Source organism: Rhinolophus hipposideros (assembly GCF_964194185.1).
Source record: "Rhinolophus hipposideros genome assembly, chromosome: 20".
NCBI classification, from domain to species: domain Eukaryota; kingdom Metazoa; phylum Chordata; class Mammalia; order Chiroptera; family Rhinolophidae; genus Rhinolophus; species Rhinolophus hipposideros.
Window position 1 is genome coordinate 47,838,628 of NC_138066.1, and position 7,791 is coordinate 47,846,418.

The following is a 7,791-nucleotide window of genomic DNA, read 5'->3' on the forward strand; positions in this document are numbered from 1 at the left end:
GGGACATTCCACTACCTCTGCTGTATTCTATTGGTCCACACTCGAGGAAGGGTGGGGGGTGGGGGGACATTACACAAGGGTGTGAATACAAGGAGGTGGGGACCACAAGGGGCCACACTGGCAAAGACCCACGTATAGTAAAAAGCTAAGTCACATGAGCCCTGGATTTTTAGAACAGGCTCAGGTTCATTTCATTACATTGCATTTTCTCCATGTTCATCAAGGGTGGACAGGGGATGGGAGGAAGGAAGACAGGAGAGAGAGAGAGAGAGGTCTTTCTGCAGGAAAAAGGCCACCTGAGTCTTCCCGGCCAAGCCTCGCTGATGAGTCTGGTCCTGCAGGACGCAGCCCAGAGCCAGGGCTGCCCCTATATTAACGTGTCCTCGTGAGAGCCCTGAGAGGTGCTGCATTATAGTTGCCTGGCAGAGCCCTGAGCACCTGCAGAAGAGGTATTCCCCACCCTCCTCATCATGACTATTAATAAGCTGGGAACATTTGGGGCTCCTCGAGGCCTGGCTTGGCAGCCCCCCTCCCAGCAGAGGCAGCCCAAGTCTTCTTTATAACAGCCCCACAGTCTTGCTGTGACCAAGGGCTGCACCTGCTCTTTGTCAGAGGCTGGTATAGTACATGTCCAGGATGTGGGTCTTCTGAGCATCTGGGAGGCAGGGATAAAGGACTCAACCTGTCAACATCAGATCTGCTCAAGGAAAGACCTCATTTTATCCTTCTATTTCCAGCAGCCAGGACAGTACCCAGCAGGTGGATGGGGAATGAATCAATGGTTGTCCACATGGGTCATCGGTGTAGATGTGGTGGGAACCTCTGAGGCCAGGTGTGAGCGGGGAAACCCAGTCTCCACCACCTTCTTGCTTCCCTTCAATCCTTGGGTAAGTGGGACTATTAACTTTCTTGGTGCCCCAGAGATGTAACTGCAAAATATGGGCCTCCCATGACCACCCCCCAAGTTCAGGCCTCCTGGAACGGCTGTACCTCTGTGAACCTCCAGCCCTGGAGGCTGGGTCAGGAGTGAGCACCTATCTTGTTTCTCCCCAAGGCCTCTCTCCTAGAATTGCGGGTCTTTGAAACATAAAAACCTTTATGCCACCCACTTCCACCACAGAGTGGAGCCATTTGATCTTCAAACTCCTTTCTAAATAAAACTCTGGGGTGAGGCCAGTGGCCACTCTTCCCCTCACCATTCTAAGGGGTGGCTACATTAATGGGTTCACCGTGAGTTCTCTGACTTCTTTCTCACGAACACAGATGAAAACGCATTTCCTATCAGGCAGGGCAGCCCCACTACATACCTATTGGGGATTGTCACCCCCTATGAGCCAGCAAAAGCACCTGGCTAACAACTTGCATATAAAGGCAGCCTGACAGTTTACGTTAATGAGTGGTCTAGAAGCCCCCTCTCACGGCCTCCCTAGGTTGGACAGGCTGGTAAACAGCATTCTTAATGGCAAGGATGGATTCAATGTTGGAGGGCGTGTCATCCAAAGGCCATGGAACCCTCATGACTCCTACAACAGGAAAATGGGCAGCTCCTGGCCTTAAGAGACGAGCCCAAGTAGTGACAGGACCCGCCCCACCCGTCTCGTGCCCTCCCTCCCTGTCCCACTTCTCCCATTCCTTCTTTCTCTCCCCAGCTGCCTCCTCCTGCCTCCTTAGGCTGGGCTTTGCTGTGCTGGGAGCAAAAGCTTTATTGAATTTTTGCAAGTACTTTGCATGGCGTCTGATTTACAATTCATAACCTGGATTACACTGCAAGTTCTGCCTTCCGGGGTCTGTGTAATTTGGATCTCGGAAATATTTGCTATGCTTTCAATTCCCCTGACATCTGAGGGATTGAAAATGGATTCTACCCCTCGAGGTTTACAATTTGGAGGGGGTGATGGAAGGAGGAAAGGGGGATGAAGCTGGCACATGAACCGAGGTGGTGCTGGGAGAAGCAGTGCAGTGTGAAAACTGAGGGGTGGGAAGGAGAGCAAGGCAAGCACGGGAGCAGGAGGGGGTGGTAATATGCATGAGAAAGAGGGAGCAGGGAAGATAGCATGACTAGGGCTTCTGTCCCTAAACACGTTGCCTCCCAACGACGCCATGATGGCCCAAGGGACACAGAGCCCTGATGCCATGGGTCAGGAGAGACAAATGCTATCCAAGGGGTGTGGCTTGTCTGTGGAACAGCAGAGCTGAGAAGCAATCTTCTGGTCCTGCCTCTGCCCCTTCTTTGCTGGAAGAGAGGGAAATCCCCAACCACTTTATTTTTAAGTTTTATTGAGATATAATTCATATACCATATAATGCACCCATTTAAAGTGTACCACTCAGTGGCTTTTAATATATACCTAGAGTTGTGTAGCCATTGCCACAACCAATGTTAGAGCACTTTCTTTACTCCAAAAAGAAACCCTGAACCCCTTAGTTGCCACCCCCTGAATTAGTTTTCTGGGGCTGCTGTAACAAATTATCACACACTTAGTGGCTTAAAACAATAAACGGTTTCCTTCACAGTGGTGGGGGCCAGTCTGAAATCAAGGTGTTGGCCAGGCCACACTCCATATGAAGGTTCTAGAAGGAGATCCTTCCTGGCCTTTTCCAGATTCTGGTAGTTCCTTGACTTGTGGCTGCATCGCACTGATCTCTGCCCCCACCCACATGTGGCCTCTCATCTGTGTGTCTGAGTTTCCTACCTCCTTCTGCCTTTCTCCTATAAGGACATATGCCATTGGATGTGGGGCCCACCCAAAATCTAGGCTGATCTTAATTCCATCTGCAAAGACTCCTTTCTCCAAATAAGGTCACGTTCACAGGTTCTGGGAATCAGAACGGAGACTTGACTTTTTAGAGCCACCATTCAACCCACCACCATCACCATCACCACCATCACCACCAGAGCAGCAGACAGCTTTTCCTATTTTGGCCATCAGCTTTCCAGGACAGAAGATGGCATAGCAAGGTCCTTGTCAGCCGTCTCTCTTAGGTTCTTTGTTCTGAGGTCAAGGAATATGTTCTCCTCCCATCCCCAGGAAGAGAATAAAGGGCAGAGTGTGCTCCAGACAAAAATCTTAAAGTAAGGCATCCAGAGAAGAGCTCGGCCTGATATCGTGGGTGGTTGAGATCCGCCTGCGTTTATAAGGCCTAGAACTTCTTTCACTTTTCATCAGTTTCCCCACCCTGCCTTCCTCACCTGAGCGTAGACTTGCAGTCAGGAGACTGTTCCATCCCGGCTGTGTAGGCTCAGGTACGTTGTTGAAAGCCTCTGAACCAGAGATTCTGTATCTGTAAATGAGGATAAGAATATCAATTTCATAAGATTATGGTAAAAATTAAAAGAAGACCATGTCGATGAACCATTTCGTCTAGTGTCTGGCACTTAGTAGGTGCTCATTTGGTGTCTGTGTGTTATTCTGTCTTTCTATCCATCCAATGATCATTCATTCATTCTATTAGTCTTGATCCATCTATTATTCTATCTATATGTCCACCTATCTACCTACCTATTCATTAATCTCTATCATCTACCTATCATCCTCAGGATTATAGCATCTTTGGTCAAGTTATCTATAGGTGTGTGTCAAACCACCCCCAAACTTAATAACACAGAACAATAATCATCATTTATTACTGTTACCTCTCATCGTTGGGGGGTCAGCCAGTCCATTCTCATGTGGGTTCTTTCACGTGGTTTCAGTCAGGCGGTGGCTGGTGTCATCTTGAAGAAGTCGTCACTCACATCTGAGACCTTAGCTGGAGCTGTCTGCCAGGACACCTATAAGTGACCACTCCGTGAGGCCTGGGCTTCCTCACCACATGGCAGCTGGGCTCTAAGATAGGCATTCCATGCTTCCTGAGTACTTCCTGTGGGTCCCACCATGCATTCAACACCTTCCCATAAGGTGTCCCACTCCACAATACCAGTCCTGTCCAACAGGGTCCTGGCAGGAAGTCACTGGCACAGCCTAAAGCAGCAGTGGGGTAGAGTGGAATGAAGGAAGCATTGACAAAGGGGAAGCAAGGCTAAGGGGACCCAAGGAATGGGGAGGGCGCAACAGGCCTAGGGAAGGGGAAAGGCCATGGCTCCCCCAGGCCTGAGAGTGCGTAGGGAGAACTTGGAGACAGGGGTGGCCATAGGAAACAGCCACGGACAGCCACTGCCAAACCGCTCCCCAGCAGGGAGGGAGCCAGAGACCAAACGTCCTGACTACTCTGGCTCATCCTCTGAGCCCCTGTCGGCACCACACCCTTGGAAGCCAGAAGCTACTGGAGCTGGTCCTCAGGTGTGGTGCTCAGAGGCCGGCCCCTGGCCCAAAGCAGGGGCAAAAGTGTGGAGAATGGTCTGGAGGACAAACAGAGAGCTTCCAGCAGAGGAGAGTTAAGAAGCTGAAGCTAAGAGAGGTTTAGCAACTTGCCCAAGGTCACAAGCTCAGAGGCAGCATGTGGCGTGGCCAGGTTGACGACTCCAGAATTCTTTCCAAGGCTTCTTGTGTGGCCTGAATCACAGTGAGGAAGGTTTCGGTGTGTGCACATGGGAGTAAATGATCATCAACAAAGCTGCCAGCGGCCTCTGCAGTGCTTCCATAATGGGATTTTAATTCGCTCCCCCCATCACCCCACTGAGCTGCAAAGCGCTCCTGTTTGTCTATTTCTTGTTAGGCTGCTGCTTAAAACGGGACACAGGAGGTATCCCCTCTGGTCTACTTTCCTCTGGGGGTCAGTCACCCTCTCTGGGCCAAAGCCCTTCCTCAGGTGCCCCAGCAGCTCTGCAAATACCACCATCCTCCCCGTATCCAGAGAGAGGGCCAGACAAAGTGTACGTTTGAAATGGGGAAGGGAGCTGACCACAGCCTGGGAACACTGTCCCATAGGCCCAGGAGGTGGCCGTCTCTCCTGAGCAGGGCCTTTGGGGTCCAACAGAAGCTGATTCCCAGCCCCCTGTCCCAGTCATTCCTGTATCCAGAAGCTGTCCACCCAGTTGTCAGGCCAAAAGCCGGAAAGTTCACTCAGGAGTCCTCTTTCACCCCCACACCCAATCTTCAGCAAGTCCTGTGCACTCTAACCCCTCCTCCCTCAGAGAACCAGTCCCACCTCCGAAATGCCTGCCAGGCTGCTTGTCACTTCCTTGGACACTCTATTTTAAGTGGGATTCCTTTTATACAATGGATGCATTCCTGATTTGGCACTTCCACAAAATTTCAAATTTGTGCTTGAACTGCACTTTTGTAAATTGAGTCTCAGCACACCATTGGCTTCTTAAAGCTCTCTGAGGGTCCCTGCCCAGCAAATCCTAACATGTTAACCCTAACTTGATCACTTGGAAGAGGGTATAGAATTTTCCAAAAGGCATTTGGTACTGACCCACTCGTCTGTGTTCCGTGCGGTTTCTTTAACCAATGTTCTGTGGGTTGAGCTCCTGGGCGCAGTTCCTGGGGTGTCCCCTGGGTGGCTTCCCTTGGAGGTGATAATGATGGCTCTCCCCACTATCCCCCACCGCTCCGCCACTCCTGTTCTCCTCCCCTGTGCTCTGCGTCTCAGAAGGGCGAGCTCTGAAGGCTGATCAGCTGGGCTCTCTTGTCACTTACCTTCTGGTTAGGTTTGGCCAAGCAAAGACACTGACACAAGACAGGACAGGAAGGTTGAGAGCTTGGGATATTTTCCCCACCTACCCTTCCTGCCTGTTATTATTCCGGATCGGTGCCCCTTCTCCATGGCTCCAGGCCCCGCAGGCTCCAATACCAACACTCATTTCCCTCTCACCTTTGGACCTCCAGGTAGTAAAGTCTCACCATTCTTGCTGGTCCTTGGATCTTACACCCACCCACGCTGTTCCCTTAACTCTGCTCACAAATCTATGAATGGCTTCTTCATTACACTGCCTCCTCTGCAACCCTTAGCCGGTGCCATCTGTTTCCCACTAGGACCCTGCCTGTACAACAATAATCATGATAATGTTGCCACGCTCTGAAACCCAAAACCCTGACTGCCAGCCCCAACCCAGGGTCCCTGGGCACCCATTTCTAGCCCCTGGGTAGGTGGGAAGGAAGACCGGCTGGCTCTGTGGGGAAGCAGAGACACCAAGGTGAGACAGGCATCCGTAAGGGCGGGCTTCTCAGCCTCAGCACCATTGACATTTGGGACCAGAGCTTTCTTTGTCGTTGGGGAGACAGGGGGGTGTCCTGTGCCCTATCGGGTGCAAAGCAGCATCTGCGGCCTCCATCCACTAGGTGCCAGTAGCACCTTCTTCCAAATCACAATAATCAAAAGTATCTCTAGACATTGTCAAATGTCCCTAGGGCACAAGGGCACTCAGGTTGAGAACCACCCCGACCCCCACCCCCAGGAGTGTCGGGTATAAGCTGAGGGCTCACTGAGCTGGTTTGCTTCTTAGGAGATGGGGAAGGACAGGGTGGACGTCCTGGTCTCCCAGGAACACAACAAAGGGGTCCTCAGCAAGGTTCCATGGTGGCTCCACCACCTGCCCGTCCAGCCCCTGACAACAGGCTGGGGCCCAGGCTCTGGGACCCCCACTCCTCACCCTCAGCCCTGCTGGGCCCTGGTGCCTGAACAGAGGGGCCCCAAATGATTAGTACCTCTTCCGCATCCTCCCGGCTCTCCCAACGCTCTCCTCCTTCTCTCCTCTTACCCGCCTTGAAATGATTTTGGGAGGCAGCTGGCAGCAGGGGAGTACAGCTGCCGCTAAGTTATCCAAACGATTTATCTTAAGATTCATGCAGAATTCATTGTGTGGGGACCAGGGTGGGTTGTGCTTTAATATTCATGCAGATTTGGAAGAAATGTTAATCACGGCTTTGGGTAATTTGCACTTCTGCTTAATTCTCCTCCTCCCAGCTCCATTGGCCAGCCCCCAGCCGGCCCTCGTCTCCTCTCCTATGAACTGGCTTTCCTCCAGCCCAGGACGGCAGGTAGGGCTGGACTCCGAAGGTGGCTGGGGGCTGACCTGCTCTCTCCCGGGGATGAGCTGGGCCCCAGCAACTTTGGGCAGACAGGGGGTGGATGGTGGGCAGCAGCAGAGAAGAGCTACGAGAGCTTCAGGGGCGTCTTGACGGGAAATAGATAACCTGCTACAGCAACCAGATATGTGCAAATTAGCATTGATTATTCTCAAATTAACAGCTTGGGCATTTCAAACCCAAAATAAGGTCTCAGCTCAGCTCTGATCTCTCCCTCCCCCAGCCCGGGCTTCCCATTTCCACTGCTTTTCCTGCCCCACAGTGACAGCTATCTGGGCCTGAATGCAGGAGCGACAGGCTCCTGGGGAATGGGCCTCAGAGGTCTTCACCCAGATGTCTCTTTACCAGACCTTGCGGAGGAGAGATCCTTCTGGAGATTGCCCATGGCTCTGACCTCCCCCGTCCTGGCTTAGGCCCTGCATCCGTGGGGACATGGGCTTTGGGACTTGAGGCCAAGCCCCTGAGCAGGTGTCTCACTCCCTGCCAGGTGAGGGAGAGCCTTCTTCAGAGGATCTTAAGGGTGATATCAGACGGTGGCCCCCAGGGGTTCCACAGAGCCCCAGAAGAGCACCTAGGAAAGCCCTGAGTCCCCTGGGCAGGGGTTTCAGTGCTCAGCAGGGGCTGCTATCTGGGCTCCCCCTCTCCCTTTTGCAGGTAGGAAAAATAAAGTCTAGAGAGGCGCAGACGAGCCCAAGTTCACCCAGCCAGCTTGCTCCAGGCAGAAGCGAAGTTTGAGTCCACGTTGGCCTGAGGGCTAATTGTAGGGCTGCTCCATCAGGCGGTCAGCAGGAAACACACCACTCTGAGAACGGAAAAGGGA

The 7,791-nt window shown here is 52.3% G+C and overlaps 1 long non-coding RNA gene across 1 annotated transcript; it reads right to left on the reverse strand.

Annotated features, from left to right (window-relative positions):
- Positions 1–1,659: 1,659 nt before the first annotated feature.
- On the reverse strand, positions 1,660–6,634 carry LOC308488712. The gene is made up of 4 exons (XR_013991937.1): positions 6,591–6,634; positions 3,635–3,772; positions 3,191–3,282; positions 1,660–2,233 (listed from the first exon to the last, which is right to left on the reverse strand). It is a non-coding gene; the product is annotated as an uncharacterized lncRNA (long non-coding RNA).
- Between the last annotated feature and the right edge of the window lie 1,157 nt (positions 6,635–7,791).